General features: G+C 42.4%; 1 protein-coding gene across 4 annotated transcripts in view; it reads right to left on the bottom strand.

Annotated features, from left to right (window-relative positions):
* Nucleotides 1-14,182, bottom strand: part of HMGA1 (high mobility group AT-hook 1) — a 35,733-nt gene extending 21,551 nt beyond the window's left edge. For 2 of the 4 annotated variants that reach the window (XM_015423958.1, XM_015423961.1), the window contains exon 1: nucleotides 13,801-14,182. The gene's annotated coding sequence lies outside the window, so the exon portion shown is untranslated. Of the gene's footprint in view, nucleotides 1-13,270; nucleotides 13,343-13,800 lie in introns of those variants that run through there. The other 2 variants (XM_015423959.1, XM_015423960.1) reach the window with 2 other exon arrangements.
* Nucleotides 14,183-15,928: the final 1,746 nt, after the last annotated feature.

The raw sequence follows: 15,928 nt of genomic DNA, 5'->3' as shown, positions 1-15,928 counted from the left end.
CCTGCCTTTCCTTGTGGTTCACGTGGCTTACCTAAATTTGTCTAACCCCCCCTTTATGTGTAGACACTTTCTATGCCACCTCTCCATACAGCCCACTAAGCTGGCTCACAAAGTAGAACCTCAGAACAAATCACCTTTTAAAAGTCAGCTGAACTAGTTGCTATCATATCAGGTGTCAGTGAGTTCCACAAGTCTTTGTACAATCTATTCTTTCCTTTGTACTCAGAGAACTGTCTCCTTTAGCCTAAGAAAACTAGACAGTCCACATGAAGTTGGACCGCATAACCAACAGACTACTAGAGAGGGCAGAATTAAACCTCAACTATAAACAGGCAACTGCACTTAGGGGGCATCATTGATGCTGCCTCTCTGATCAGGGGGTCAACAGTGGACCAACTGGGGTGGGGGTGGGGTGAGGCTGCACAGGAGAATAGGAATGAACAGAATCCTGGCCTCCAAGCCAAAGCACAGTAGCATATGTGGGAAGGGGTGATGGAAGGGTTGCCAAACTCCAGGGAGTGGCTGGAGATCTCCCGTTATTATAACTGAACTGAACCCAGTGCACCTGGAGAAAATGGCTGTTTTGGAAGGTGGACTCTATGGCACTGAAGTCCCTCCCCATCTCAGGCTCCACCTGAGGTATTTCCAAGCCTAGAGATGGCAACTCTAGGTGATGGGAAGCGGTTGCAGAGGAGCAAACAGGAACTTGAAGCTGTGAGGAGGCCTGGAAAATGGCTTGCTCTGTTTCACATACTTCAGTACACACAGTTCCTTTCCTTCTGAATCCCCCACCTCACAAGGAACCTCTTTTCTATGTGACTATTCTAGCCCCCTCTTGCTTTCTGTGCTCTGGCTACTCTTCTCCCCTTTTTAATACTCCCAGTTCTCCTGTCACGTCACAAGGAGATGACATCTGTGGAGCCTGTTGCTCTATCAAATGGAAGGGTGGGAATAGGTATGCTAATTCTTAGCCCCAGGGCCAGGCTCTGCTCTCTCCCAGCTCACCAGAATAGAAAACAAAATTGCCACTACCTTAGGTGGCAGGGGTTATAAATTGAATCCTTTATCAATCCACACTTAATTTTTAAGCTACAGAAAAGTTCTGAATGACCCATCATAGATTTTTACAGGATCCCAAAGTGGGATTTTATGGCTTAAGATAGGTAGCCTGCAGCATTCCAATACCTCTTGGAATGATGTATTTAAAATGGATACATCTCCCAGTCAAACATAGACTTTGAACACAAGAGCTGCCTAGTCTATTACAAATATGTAAATTGACTCATGTTCATTTGTGGAAGTGACTCAAAAGTTTTAAAAAACACTCTCAAGATCTTTTTGGAAAATAAACCACAGACCTCTATAAACACTCTTTAAATATTACTCACAGCTTTAAGGCCCTTTAAATTTTTTTTTGGGGGGGGAGCTGTCATATGAAAACATGGTTTAATGGTATTGATTTCAACACAGATGAGCAAGTATGTTCCTCTACAATTTAAAAAACACCAACTGTTTTGAAAGCGAAAGTATAGCTAAAGTATATCTTATAGGGCTATACACAGGGCTCTTGAAAGCCCAGGAGATACACCAGGGTGGGCTTTGGAAAATGCAGAATACTACTGGTTTCATAAAGCTGTTTTCCTATACTACATTTGTGAAGCAGGCTAACACCTATAGCAAGTAAAAAATCTCAAGTCCTTGTTCAGTAGTGAGGGCAGGAGGTCAGATGTGGGGGGGATAAAGTTTTCTTGTTGCTTCCACTTTACTAGATGTACATTATGTTTCTGTATATATTGAGTAGCAAAATTAGCCTCACATGTATCTCCGAATTACCTTCTTAGATCACTTACGTTTTTGCAACCCAGGCAAGTATCAGCAATATCATAACTGGGAATCCTGTGGCTTATATAGAGCAGAAGGAAAAAAGCAACCTCTTTTAGGCACCCAAATTCAAGACAAATTATAAATGATAATCTCTATTCAAACACATCAAATTAGGCATGTTACTACCCACCCTATATCCTTTTCCTGGTTCTGAATTTTTTAATTCAGTCTAATTTAGCTGATACAAAAAGGGTGCTTTCACAAAAAGGGTGCTTTCAAGTATTTATGAATATTTAATTAAAACAACATATGGTGATATAAGTGTATTATGCCATGCTTGGGAAAGGGACCTGGGATCAGAAACGGGAATTAAGGCTTGGGGGCTATTTGGAAAAACATCCCCCCCCCAAAAAAAATCAATTTCAGATAGTGAGAGAGAAAATTCCTTGAAGCGATTTTATACATGGCACTTTATACCACTAAAACTTAAGCACATCTATAAAACATCTTCACATCATAATAATATAGGTGCTTACTTCCATATGTGAGGAGCTGCTAAAAATAATTTTTATAAACTGACATATGATGAGATTAACAAAGCCACTTTTGGATCAGATACTAACTTTTATTCTATATTTTTGTTAAAGTGGGGAGTTTACTAGATAAGATCATTCATGTCTCTTTGATAGCAGGAGACTTACCGATATCTATGAAAAAGGCAGTGATTTGTCTGATAATCAAAAAACCTTCACTGGACAAATGGATTCTGGCCAATTATAGGCTGGTTGCTAATCTTCCTTTTGTGCAGAAAGTAATCGAGCACACAATAGCAAAGAAGTTTCAGGGTTTTCTGGATGACTGTCAGCCCTTGACCCTTTTTACACTGTTTTAAGGCCTGGCTACCAAGCTGCGGTGGCTCAAGTGGTTAAGACGCTGAACTGCAGGCTGTGGAAGGTCGGTAGTTCAGCAGTTCAAGACCCAAGTGTGCCGCATGATGGAGTGAGCTCCCATCTCTAGTTCCAGCTCCTGCCAACCTAGCAGTTCGAAAGCAAGAAATTACAAGTAGATAAATAGGTACCACTTCAGTGGGAAGGTAACAGCGTTCCGTGCGCCGTGGTGTTTAGTCATGCCGGCCACATGACCACGGAAATGTCTTCAGACAGCGCTGGCTCTTCAGCTTTGAAACGGAGATGAGCACTGCAACCTTAGAGTCGGATTCGACTGGCTTTCAAGCAAGGGAACCTTTACCTTTTTATGGCACAGAGACTGCTTTAGTTGCTCTGGTAAACAATCTCAGTCTTCAAGTAGAAAGGGACAATGCTTCTTTGTTAGTCCTGCTGTATTTATCAGGTGCCTTCAGTACTGCAGTCCACCTGTAATTCTTCTGAGATGCCTGGAATATGTTGTTGGTATTAGAAGTATGGCATTAAAGTGTTTTTGGTCTTTTATATTTGATTGTATGTGGAAAATAGTTTATGTAACTTCTGCAGCTTGGTAGCTCTCATGTGGAGCTCAATAGGTCTCAGTATTGTCACCAGTGTTATTTAACATCTATTTGCTAAACAATTGACTTACATCATCCAAAACTTTGGAGTTGGGTGTCATTGAAATTCTGATGACACCAGCTGTATTGCACTTTGAATAAGCCTCCAAAAACAGGCACCTCCATGTTAGGACAGGAAAGCTACAACTGGTGCAGAACACAACAGCTAGACCGGTGAGAGGGGTTAAGAGTTTTGAACCCCGTGTTTAAGAACATTACACTGGTAGCAAATTTGCTTCTATGTTCAATTCAGGGTGAGTATTCCATATAAGTATTATTCCAATAAGAAAGCTTGGTAGGGAAACTAGTGTCAGACTTCTCAAATCAGATCCCAAACTTTCACGCTGGATTCTCCTTCGGGGAGGAGAATGGTGACTTTTTTTTTAATCCCCGGAGGGATATTTTTTATTTTGCAAATGCTACAAAAGCTACAAAGAAATATTAGGAAAGGGACTACAACTAAGGATAAAGGAAAGCAAACCACACTAAACTAAAACCCCAAGAGGATGAGATCTTTTCACTGTTAGTAAAAATGTTAGTACTATAAGTGTTAATATCACAATATACTTGTAGAGTTCTTGCTTATAACAAATCACTATTTATATGTTATTTTATTAGTTCTTGTGAAAGAAATCTCTGATCATCTTCTTGTTCTTCGCTTCAAAAGGCCATTTTCCAGTCCCTCTACCTTTACTTCGGCTTTCTGTCTCTGAAATCATATACCACTCTGGCAGGTCCTGCACCCTTTTCTGCCACAGAGTCCTCTTCCGTTCCAGAGGTAGCAGAGTCACTAGACTTCGTTTCTTCCTGTTTGGACTCTTCATCTGACCACAGCTGATGTCTCAAAAATTCTTTAGCTTTAAAAGTGGAGTCTATCTTCTCTCTTCTATCTTTGATCTTAAAGATGACACCATCGCTGACTCCATTTCATTTACAAGTTCATCTGCTGTTAAGCCTACTACTGGAGCGATGATCTCACTAAGCACCCTCTTCAGGTCTTCCCGGTCCGTTTTAGGAACTCCCTGAAACCTGAGAATCATGTTAGCTTTTTCCATCTGTAGCTGCAAAACTTGATTCTCTTGGCAATTCTGCTTTGTTTCCATATCTCCCATCCTTTTCTTCAACTTTTTGCTTGTGGTGTCTATCTCTTTAATTTTATCGTTTGCCTGCGCCACTTTTTCCTCTGTTTCGTTCAGCTGAAGCTTCTGTGCTGCAAAGTTTTTATTCATCACGATCAATTGCTGGTTAATACCATCGAGTTGTTCCATCACTGGCTTGAGCATATCCGCCAGGAGTTTGAGGACATCTGCTCCCTCTTCCTGTTTCGGACTCTGACTGCCCGGCTTCGTTTTAAACTTTCTCTGCTGGGCCGCCATCTTTCCCATTTTGTTTACAGTTTCTGTCACTTCCACGCAACCCGGAAAACTCGCCAAATGACTTTGCAATTCAGATAAGTCTCTCAAAACTCTTTCGGTTTACTTCCTCCCCTCTCCCCCTTCGTGTCCGTTAGCCGCTCATTTGCATAAGAGGTGTCCCTCTTTGCAATCTCTTTTTTCAACCGTAGGGGGGGATTACTTTTCAAACTACTCCATTTTATTCAGAACTCACATTCATTGTCGGTCAGTTTCTCTGACCATGCTCAGTTTATGCCATTCCACTCGATCTCCGGTGCTTGTCCCGGTCAGTCCAGCTTGTGCCCAAAGGCCACTCAGCGACTGGACCGTCAGGGCGGAGGGGAGCCTCAATTCTCCAGCATTACGCCCTCGAAGAGGCTACCCCTCAAAAGCCCCCTGGCTTGGAGCCTATCGCAAAGGCTCCATAGGGGTGTCACTTGAGGTGGCACCCCTCCAGGCCACTGGTGTGCGATTCGCCCTTCCCCATTGTGGGGAGAGCGTCCGCCATCACTGTTCCGTAGACCGGAAGTCTGAGAATGGTGACTCTTAAATGAGCAGCAGAACGCCCCAGAAATGTTCGCCACTGGTACCTGGCTATTATGATTTTAATGTCAGTTACTTGCTAGCTACCACTAACTTCTTCAGGAAATTACAATCCAGAAACAGCCTCCTTCCTACGGATATTGAGGCTCAGTATGGGATACTGGCATAAAAAACAGACCACAAGCCATCAGGAATACTACCCCTGATAGTTCCACAGCACATCTTGCTACCAAGCTTTGACGCTCTGTCCTCACTAGCAATGCAAAGGCCCATGTGGAAAACTTTTTCCAGATGACTTTTAAAAAACTATTTCAATGGGAAAGGAGGAGCACTTCAATAAAACTCCTATTAAATATTTTTTGGAGTAAATGAAATGTTTCTTGAGGCAGGGTTTTTCCACACTGAACATGTATAGCATGAAAAGATTCAGGACTTTATTTTTCCAGTGGAAAAACTGGGAAATTTCAGGGAGCACTAAAAATGAATACTGTAGACATATATAACATTTATCATGTTTTTTGTTCAAATTTTAATAATTTTACTCATCTATATATATAAAAGAAAGTCCCCTCACCGTAAAATCAACGCCCAGGCCAAACCGCTGGACCTAGTGGCATAGGTGCTCGCTAAGAAGGGATTTTTAGAAATTCGACCACTAAGTGGGTCAAAAGGGGGGAAAGGTGCTCCCCCCATTGATTCCTATGCGGCTGCCAGGCAGCTGCCTCCCTGCACCCCCCACTCTCTGATTGGTCAGCTGCAAAGCTCAGTGTTCTGAGATAAAAAAAAACACCCAACAGTTACAGAGAGCTAATGATAGTTGAGGAAATCAGGAGTGGTCAACAACCACCTGTGAGGTGAAGCAAAGCTGCTGGCCCAGCCTCTCTGATGGCTTCCAACACACTCCCCCCACCTCCTACACCTAACAGGCGGTTGTCTGTCAGTTGCAGCCCCACCTCCACAGTGGCTTCTAATACTCCTCCCCCTCCTACACTGGACAGGCAGCTGCCTGTCAGGTGTAGGAGAGGAGGTGTGATGCTTACAGCCGCCGGGGAGGTTTGCTCAGTAGGATTGCCTTAGCACTGCTGCTGGCCCAGCTACCCGATGCCTTTAAATACAATCCTCCCCAGCACCATACAGGCCGGTGTCTATCAGGTGTAGGAGCAAGGGCCAGGGTATGAATGTTTATGGGGAGATAGTAAAGGACATTTCTAGGAGCCATTTCGATGCGTGCCTCCCTCATGAACCTGAACAAATGTCCACCACATCACCACTCCCTCACACCAACTCCCCCTCACACCTCTCACCTCTTACTGCCCCCAAGAAAGCTCCTGGCAAATGTTGAGCCAGATACACCAACGCTACAAGGAGGAGGCAACTTAGGAATGCGACAAAGACATTTGCACATAGTACTCCTGCAGTGTACTGAGCAATCCTACTGTGCAGGCCAAGTACCAGCAAGATCACCCTGAGGTGCTCAGAACAACACAGTCTCCATATGAGCAAAACAATCCAGGAATACAAGTAGAGAGGCCATCACTTTCGTGGAAGGTGGCAGGAGTTGACTTAAGTGACAACTGCTTTTTAAATGGACAGTTCTATGTGGCCTGCTCCAGAGTAAGCTCATCAAGCAGCCTGGTGATCCTAGCACCTGAGGGCAGAACCACCAATGTGGTCTAGAGAGAGGTCCTTCAGTAGAGAGAGAAAAAAAGTACGTATGTCTCACTTCATTTCTTACACTACAATCTTCTCTGTTAGAATTCCTACAACAAATGTCACATTTCAAATTTCACATCATCAGTATTATAACTGGATCTACGGAACTTAAATACTGTAGCAAAGCACGGGTATCAGGCTAATAATTCATATACTATGATTTGTTTAATGACAATACATTAAAGAGTGCAATATTTTCAGGGTTATGAAGTTTAGGCTAATATCCAAAGATCCCGACAGCCCTACCTATTGTGACTATGAGATAATTTCTGTCCAAATAATGTACTCTTTGTTTACTAATTTGTTTTCTACTGTCAGCTTTTTTCCCTACCTCTCAGATGGGTACAGCAGTTTACAATTCTTTTCAAAATGGATATTGATACTTTTAAATTGCTTAAATATATAAATAGTAGAATTTTATAAATGATGCATTTTATGTTGTTCAAAACGTAGTTTAGGTTTGATAAGAAAGTATTACATATATTTTAATTTTTCTCAAAACGTGTTTCTTTTCCAAAAAAAGAAGAAAACAACAACAAGTTTTCCCCTGTGGCTTCAGAATTTTCAGAAATTTTACCTCTCTGGTCCTCAACTATAACTAATTTACATTTGGAAACAGCTTGAATCTTTATTTTTCATTTACTTTATCAATTTACTTAAGGTAGATTACAAAAATCTTTTAAAAAATCAGTCAGGATACTCACATGGCCACAGATCATTTTAACACCGTAATGGCTGACTTACAGCAATGCTTCTGAAGCTTCTAACCACTAACACATCTCCTGGGAGTTATGGATCACATTTTCATCATCTTGGAGGATGGTTGAGAGATTCTACCAGGACGTCAAGAGCTTTAACCTCACTATCAACCTGAGCCTGACCAGGCATTTCCCCCCTCCTGTCTTTCTAACCAAAAATACCAAAAAAACAATTTGAACACAATGATCAAAGGGTATACTCAGTCCAAACAGATATACTTGCTGGACATAAAACTGCATGATGGACACAAGCCAAGCACCGTATTACAACTGCATTTGCTCCAACTCCTTGGATAGGGATTCACACCAAAATGATTTATTAGTGGTGTTCTTGGAACTACAGTACCAAGACAGTGAAATGAAGAAATAGATCAATAAAGTTAGCCTTGTATCCAGAAACAGCCTATCACAAGACAGACCCAAATGACCTAACAGATCAGTATTGGTTGTAACTTACAGCTCTCAGCTCAAATCAGTACAGTGCATCATCAGTGATATACAACCTAGCATGAATATTTCATACATTTTTATCCCAGCCTTCAAAGGAGCTCAAGGCAGAATACAACATTCCCCCTTCCTCCATTTTATCCTCATAACAACCCTGTGAGGTAGGTAGGGCTGAAAGAATGTGACAGGCACCAAACAAGCTTCAGTATAGAGTGGGGAGCTAATAATTATGATATAGTATTGTGTGTAGAACAGTCAGGAGATCCTAAGATTGCCTGGCAGCCAGAAGTTCTACCTCTTTAGAATAATACACCAGTAGGTGGTGAGCTAGATTTTTTTTAAGGCAAGAGACATTTCAGAGGTGGTTTGCCATTGCCAGCTCTGCATCACGACCCTGGTATTCCTTGGAGGTTGCCCTTCCAAGGCCGACCTTGCTTAGGTTCTGAGGTCTAATGGTATCGGGCTAGCCTGGGCTATCCAGGTTAGGGAGTGGGGAGTCATGCTAACTGAAATATGCTATTGCTCTCATACGTTCCTTGGGTGATAGGCCGTTCCTTGCTTGCAAGACAACTTCCTAACGTAAAACAACTTATTACAAATAAGAACAGGAGCCCCCTGACAGATACAAATCCAAGTACCAAACCCTTTAACAAACCAAGATGCCAGCTTGGTCCCTACATACATTCAGGCAATATTATCACAGGACCTAACAAAACCAGCTATACCGTCTTGAATTTATGTGGTCTCCCATCCTTCAGTGTGCTGTATGACATCAGGTGTCACAAAACCCTTCTGCTCTCTACTTAAGATATACAGGTCAATCTCTATGGAAAATAAATGGACACCAAGAACTCCAACAGTCAGAAACCAGTGAGAACATTTCAGTCTTTCAGGATATTGTGTTGCCAACCTCAATGTCAACATTTTCCTGGCCAAGGGAGAATTCAGCATGAATTAACTTGGGGGGGGGGGCGCACACAATGACTTGGGATTTCCTACACACAAAAGGAGTTAATTTCAGCAAAAGTTAGAACTCCCCACCCATTTCAGGTGTTAACTAGTGGCCTCACTTTTCTCAATAAGGTCTGAATCCCCACTCTGCCATGGAAGTTTGCTATAACCTCGGCCCATCAGGGCTCTTTTTGTAGAAAAAGCCCAGCAGGAACTCATTAGCATAATAGGCCACACCCAACAGCAGGAACTCATTAGCATATTGGGCCACACCCTTGACATCACAGCTCATTGGCACATTAGGCCGCACCCCCATGTTACCAGAAGTGTGGTCATCCAGCCACACGCACCTTTTGCTTCTTATTCTGTTTACCTTGTTTGTTGTCAAAACCCAGGGCTTTTTTGTAGCAGGAACTCCTTTGCATGTTAGGCCACACACTCCTAATGTAGCCAATCCGAATGAGTTTTTGCTGTTGGATGTGGCCTATTATGCTAATGAGTTCCTGCTGGGCGTGGCCAACTTGGGAGCCAGCCGGTTCCTGTGTGTTCCTGCCCAAAAATAGCCCTGCACTCAGTCTAGCCTACCCCAGAAGGCATAGGTACTCATTGGGAAAAAAGGCATGGTACAAACAAAGTAAATAAAATAAATTAGATGATAGTTTTACTACTTTCACTGTACTTTCCTGCATTGTATCACTATCTGTGACCCTTTTCAAACTGCCTTTGTATTCTGTTCTAGTAACTGGTTGCTAATGGATTTTTTCTGTTGTTTCAGACAGACCTGTTTTAGTAACTGGCTGCTACTGGAATTTATTTACCTGTTCATACAAACCAGTTTGAGTTTGGTTAGCAAAGCTGCTTTTGAGGGAAACTGCTTTTTTCCATTTTCATCCCCTTCAATGTGTTTCTGAATCACTATGGTGTGCTGTTTCAAATGTCCATAGTGCTTCCTACAATGCTGCTTTCCCCCCGCCCTTTTTTGCCACACGATCTTCCTTGGACTTCTTAAAAAACGTTCTAAGGTGAGCACTATAGCTCATTGAGATGCATTGACTCCATTGACCCTATAGCACTCACCTTAGAATGTTTTTTTTTAAGTCCGAGAAAAATTGCATGGCGAAAAAGGTTGGGGGAAAAAGCTGCATTGTTTGAAATGACCACAGTACTTCAGAGATGGCTCATTAACAGAAGGGAATTCGCTGTACGAAACCTCAGTCCCTGTATCACTTTACCTGAAATCGGGCCAATGATGAATAACATCCAGTTTAGAACGGTAATGTGGAAAGAGCCTGTGTTTTCTTTTATACCTCCTATGTAAAAGTTCCGCCTAATGAGGAGCTGGTCATTGCACATGAAGAAGTGGGCTCTAGTCAACAAAAGTTTCTGCCAGAATAAAATGCTGTTAGCCTTTAAGGAGCCACTAGACCCCGCTTTGTCTACACCCCTGAAATTAAAGAAAAATTAAATATTTAGATTAACATGAATTTCGGGGGCACAGAAGGATGTAGATACAACACAGCTGTGTCTTTGAATATCTTCACTGTTGTAGTAACTTGTGCCTCTCTTTGTAGAGAATCCACAGAGTTTATGGGCTGAAGAGCTTACTAGGAATGAAAATGCACATGAACACCATAGTTATTTTGTTACTGGCTACGTAGAATAGGACCTTGTTAGTGTTTTGATATCTTACTTTTGTCTATAGTAAAATGATCAAGTGACATGCATAACAGATGCTAACAGCTCCAAGATGGCAGATCAAACAGCCACCGTTTGCATAGAATCCATGAGTATGTGCATGCACGTACACAGAATGCCATTATTCAGTGATGCAACCAATTACAACTAAGCCAGTAAGAACACTACAGTAAGAACTCCAGAGAGTAATAACAACCCAGTGTCTTGCAGCACCTCAACAGCCATTCCAGCATAAACTTTCATGTGTTCTAGTGAAGCGACCTTTAATCCACAGAAATTTATATAGCAATGTATTTGTCTGTTTACAGTGCAGTAAGGACTGAAAGTCAAGTTTCTAGCATAACAAACTCAGATCTTAGTTAACCAGCCAAGTTGTAAAGCATGGTAATGGTATGCTAGGAAACATCTGATCCACCTCTCTTTAACCCAAGAAGCAGAACTTTCAAAAAGGTAGTTTGATAATCATATATGACACAGAACTATATGCCTTCTGGGACACAGGGAAATCCTCTTCTTATTTCAACATAAAGAACCTTATGGGATTTATTTGGTGTGCCGGATCAACTGGTTGAATCATACTTTCCTATTCACATGCATACAACCCCACCTAATAGATATCAGCTCTTATGACTGTGCCACACTACAAAAATTTCCAAATATTGGACTAAAAACACCCCATTGAGGTAATTTTATTTTCACTTTCATGCCACATAGACTGATCTATCCCCAATGCAGACTGTTATCTGCAGTACTCCAACGTACAGAATTAATGGTTAGCGATGATGCTTCTTCAGTGTGTTCTTCAGTGTGAATTTGCCAATGGGTTGATCAGCTGTGTTGCTCTACTGCTAGGTCATATCTTCTTGTGAGCAGATGTCAACATCCCAAAAAGTTAGAGAGCCATCTCAGCACTCCAAAAGAAGTTAAATGCCAGAAACCACAATCCGTCACCCTGAAAAACAGCAGTTCTGTTCTTTCAACATAAGAACTTGCTGGTTCCACTCCCAGGTTCCCACACCTTTTGGATGTGCTAATATTTTAGTTGTGCCATAACTCCTACTCCTCTATCTGATTAAAAACAAAAGTTTTGAAGACACAGGGTTCCTTAAGTCTAGTTCTCTTCAACCTAAGATGGCTGGCGTTTTTCCAAACTGTGTTGTGTCCTAAGGGCACCTCCCTGGTTGGATCAATTCCTTACAACATGGGGGGGGGGGAAGGGGAACGGGAACACACACAAAACAAAATCAGAAACTTGAAGAGCCTGTTTGATTGAGGAGAACAAGACCAGCTGTAGCATAGGAGAGCCATTAATGGGTGCATTCCAAGGGGATTCTTTGAAGCCCCATAAGATGTGCTATTAAAGATGTGCTATTATGTAAAACCCCCTTAAAGCCAGGATAATAAAAGGAAGTGATAAAAGGAGACCTGGTGGGGGGAGCCACACAGGAAGAACAATAACCCAGGACCTTTGAAGCACTTTGTCCTGCAGGGGATATATATTCAACCCTAGGAGGCCTGGATTTCATGGGTGAAATGTGGTCCCCTTGTTGAGAAGAAACAGACAGGAAAGAATTCCTTTAAAGTGTACAGTAAGCTTTTGGGAAGGTGTGTGTGTAGAGCTAGGAGGGAACTTTCTTCCCAGATTTGCTTACTAACAACTGGAATTAAACATACTTAAAAAAAAAAAGGACTACACTTGGGGGAAATTCACCCACAAAAATGCCCTCCTCTTATTAGATACAGCATGAAGGTCCACCAGCACTCAGCCCCACCTAAAGTACAAGTTAAACGCCAATCTTAATTTTTAATTTCAACTCCCCAACATTTCCAAAGTGAACACAATGCACCTACCATTCCACACACATCCAACAAGATGTAAGAAGAACTTGCAATTAAAAAGCGAGATGGATGCCACCTTCCATTGAGCTGAATTCACACACACATTTCATAATCAAATGTGACCCCCCCACACACACCCCAAGTCCGAAACTATACTGGTTTCTCAAATACTTGGGAAAAGCTAATCCATAAAGCCGAATAGGTATCCCTGAAGCCTACCAATCGCTAGACATCCCTAAAATTGTAGCATGTAATACACCGATGTTCCTTAAAGGGAAATCCATGCTCTGAGATCTTCCCCTTTAAAAGAGCGGAAGGGGGTGTTTCTAGTAAGCCCAATACACTACCTGCTATTTGTAAAAAAAAATCCAGATCTACATGTCTATTGGAAGACATATATTGCCAAAAAAATTAATAAGTGGAGGAAAGTCGTGTCGCGCGATTTGAAATTGAAACAGACCCGGCGTGCATTTATTTCGAGAGACCCCGGAAAAGAGCTGGGTGGGGGGCAGGGCAACCTGAAACACCAGCCACCACAAGCACTACCATTACCGGAGCCTTACCGGCTACGGGCGATTTACAAGAGGCAAGCCGGAGCTGAGCCCAACCTTTCAGGCACAGCACTTCCAGTCCTTCCCACAGACTGCTCTTCCTCCTCCCCTCTTTCAGTGTTCAGCGGGGGGGAGAGGAATCCCAGCCATCACAGCCGAGACCTGCTGCAGGATTGCGCCCGGCACGCCACCACCTCCTCGAAGGAAACGGGATCAAGTGCCTTGGAATTTAACGTTAAAGGAGAAGTGCCCGACAGAACCACCTTTACAAACCCTCTCCCCCCCCCCCATTCCCAGCAAGTAACTCCCCCCGTGGTTTTTAAACACACACACACTCCTCCTCCCCTTCCAATGCTCAATGAGAATAAAAAGCTAAGAGGGTGCATTATTCCGCATGCCTTGCTCGCTTCCAAATTCCAAACCCAGAGAAGCCTCTTTTTTTCCTTACAATTTAAAAATGACTCTGCAAAACGTATTTCTATATTTTGTAAAATTCTAATAAAATAAATACCAAACTTTTAAAAAAGAAACCCGAAACTTACAATTGCTCTTACTCGCGAATCTGTGTGTGTTTTTTTCCTTGTGTGTTGTGATGAAATTAAAATAAACCCCCCTTCTGGTTGCTGATGGTTGCAAATGCAGATCTGTAATAAGAAGGCAGAGAGAGGTTCGCACTGGAAAAGGAGAGAGCGCACGAGCAGGCAGGCCCTCTCTTATTTATATAAATTTTTAAAAAATGCTCCAGGAGGAAGGAAGCTGGGTCAAAATCATTTGCAGAATTTAAAAAAAATAGGAAGGAAAAAAATCCTCCTCCAAGTCATTCTGGAAGGGATCCAGAAGCTAAAAATAGCAAAATCACACTCCAAATTAAATAAGGGCAGGCTGACTAAGGGGAGCTAAGCCCTTCCAATGGAAGAGAGCGCGAGCGAGAGGGTAAAGGGGAGAGGGGCGGAGCCAAACAGAAACTGCATCATCACCTGTGGGTGGAGGAAACGCAAAGAAGCCAGCAAGGGTGATTTAAAAGGACTGCCTCGTTTTACAGCAAGCACGGAAAAGGAAAGTGGTGGGAAACTGGCAAGAGCAGAAGGACAAGACTACTTCTCAGAAATAATAGCAGCTACCACCTCCCAAAACTTTATGCATCAAGGAAAGCGTCCAGTTTCTTTGAAGGAGAGAAGAAGAGAAGAGGCTGGATTTATACCCCGCCCTTCACTACCCAAAGGAGTCTCAGAGCGGCTTACAAACTCCCTTCCCCTCCCCTCCCCACAACAGACACCCTGTGAGGTAAGTGGGGCTGAGAGAGCTCTGACAGAAGCTGCTCTTTTTCAAGAACAGCTGTGCCAGAACTACGGCTGGCCCAACGTCATCCAGCAGGTGCAAGTGGAGGAGTGGGGAATCAAACCTGGTTCTCCCAGATTAGAGTCTGTGCACTAAACCACTACACCAAACTGGCTCAGTTCAGTCTTCTGTGGTTTGGGAGAGCCTGGGCTGAAAGCACACGATCCTGAAGTTTTACACCATAGTAAATTACGCAAGAGATGAAATTGCTAGTGAGCAATATTTTATCTTCAAACATTCCAGTTCTGGAGATTGCACTTAGTGCTATGACATATGACAGACACTGTTGCTGCTAGGGATGCCCCTCAATTCAATAATTAGTATGCACTGCTGTCGTGTAATTAAGGAAGTATTTTCACAGTACATAATGCCCAATATAGTTATGAGAGGAAAGATGGCTGCTTTGTTTTCTAACATTTCTTCACCTTCTGAAACTTAACCATTAACAAAAAGTCAGTGTCATTTATTACATTTTTCTTTAAATCCAGGCACAGTCCCCTCAAAATCCCATTGATTTGACAGGAGAATTACAGTGTAGTCCTAAAAATCCTAGGAGTAAACTCCATTGAATAGACCTGAGTAGGATTCTCAGTAGACCTGCTTAGGATTGCACTCTTAAGTGAGCTCTCAGTTCTCTTCCCTGGAAATCAAAAGTATTGCTTCAGGTGGATAGTGCCCTTTTAATGTGTCAGTGTAATTGTTTTGATTATCAGAACTGTTCTTAGTCTGTGCCTGTGTACAAACGTGAAACTTTGGGCCACAACTGCTTTCTTGGAAGCTGGCTGCCAATAACCTGGAGAAAAATGTTCTGTCCCTTTAACAAAGGCTTACTTGGGAATGTTATTTACTTCCATGCTATGAACAGTTTCAGCGGCCCATTTTCACAGTTTAAAGCTCTGTCATAAAGGACCAGGAAGGACATTAAGAACATAAGAGAAGCCAATGTTGGATCAGGCCAATGGCCCATCTAGTCCAACACTCTGTCACACAGTGGCCAAAAAATACCAGGTGCCACCAAGAGGTCCACCAGTGGGACATTGTTTTCTCAAGGTTGTTGTCACTCCTGCTTGGAAGTCTTTTTTTTTGGCCCCCTGAAGGGGATTTTTTAAATTGCTTTTCTAATAACTACAAACAGAAAATTAGGAAAGGGAAACTACAATCTAAGGGAGAAAGTAAAGAAAACCCTCTAAAAACCCAAGAGATGGTGATCATACATACATTTGCAAAATTACCTTTAAGCTTAAGCACAAGTTAACTTTCATTGAAAATGATCGTCTATCTATTTAAATATTTAGATATTCATCAACAATTCTAATTTCATGAAAAGACTGT

Source organism: Gekko japonicus, unplaced genomic scaffold, assembly GCF_001447785.1.
Source record: "Gekko japonicus isolate JY-2015 unplaced genomic scaffold, Gekko_japonicus_V1.1 scaffold370, whole genome shotgun sequence".
Lineage (NCBI taxonomy): Eukaryota > Metazoa > Chordata > Lepidosauria > Squamata > Gekkonidae > Gekko > Gekko japonicus.
The sequence above is the reverse complement of the archived record's forward strand: the minus strand, read 5'-3'. Positions and strand labels throughout refer to the sequence as shown.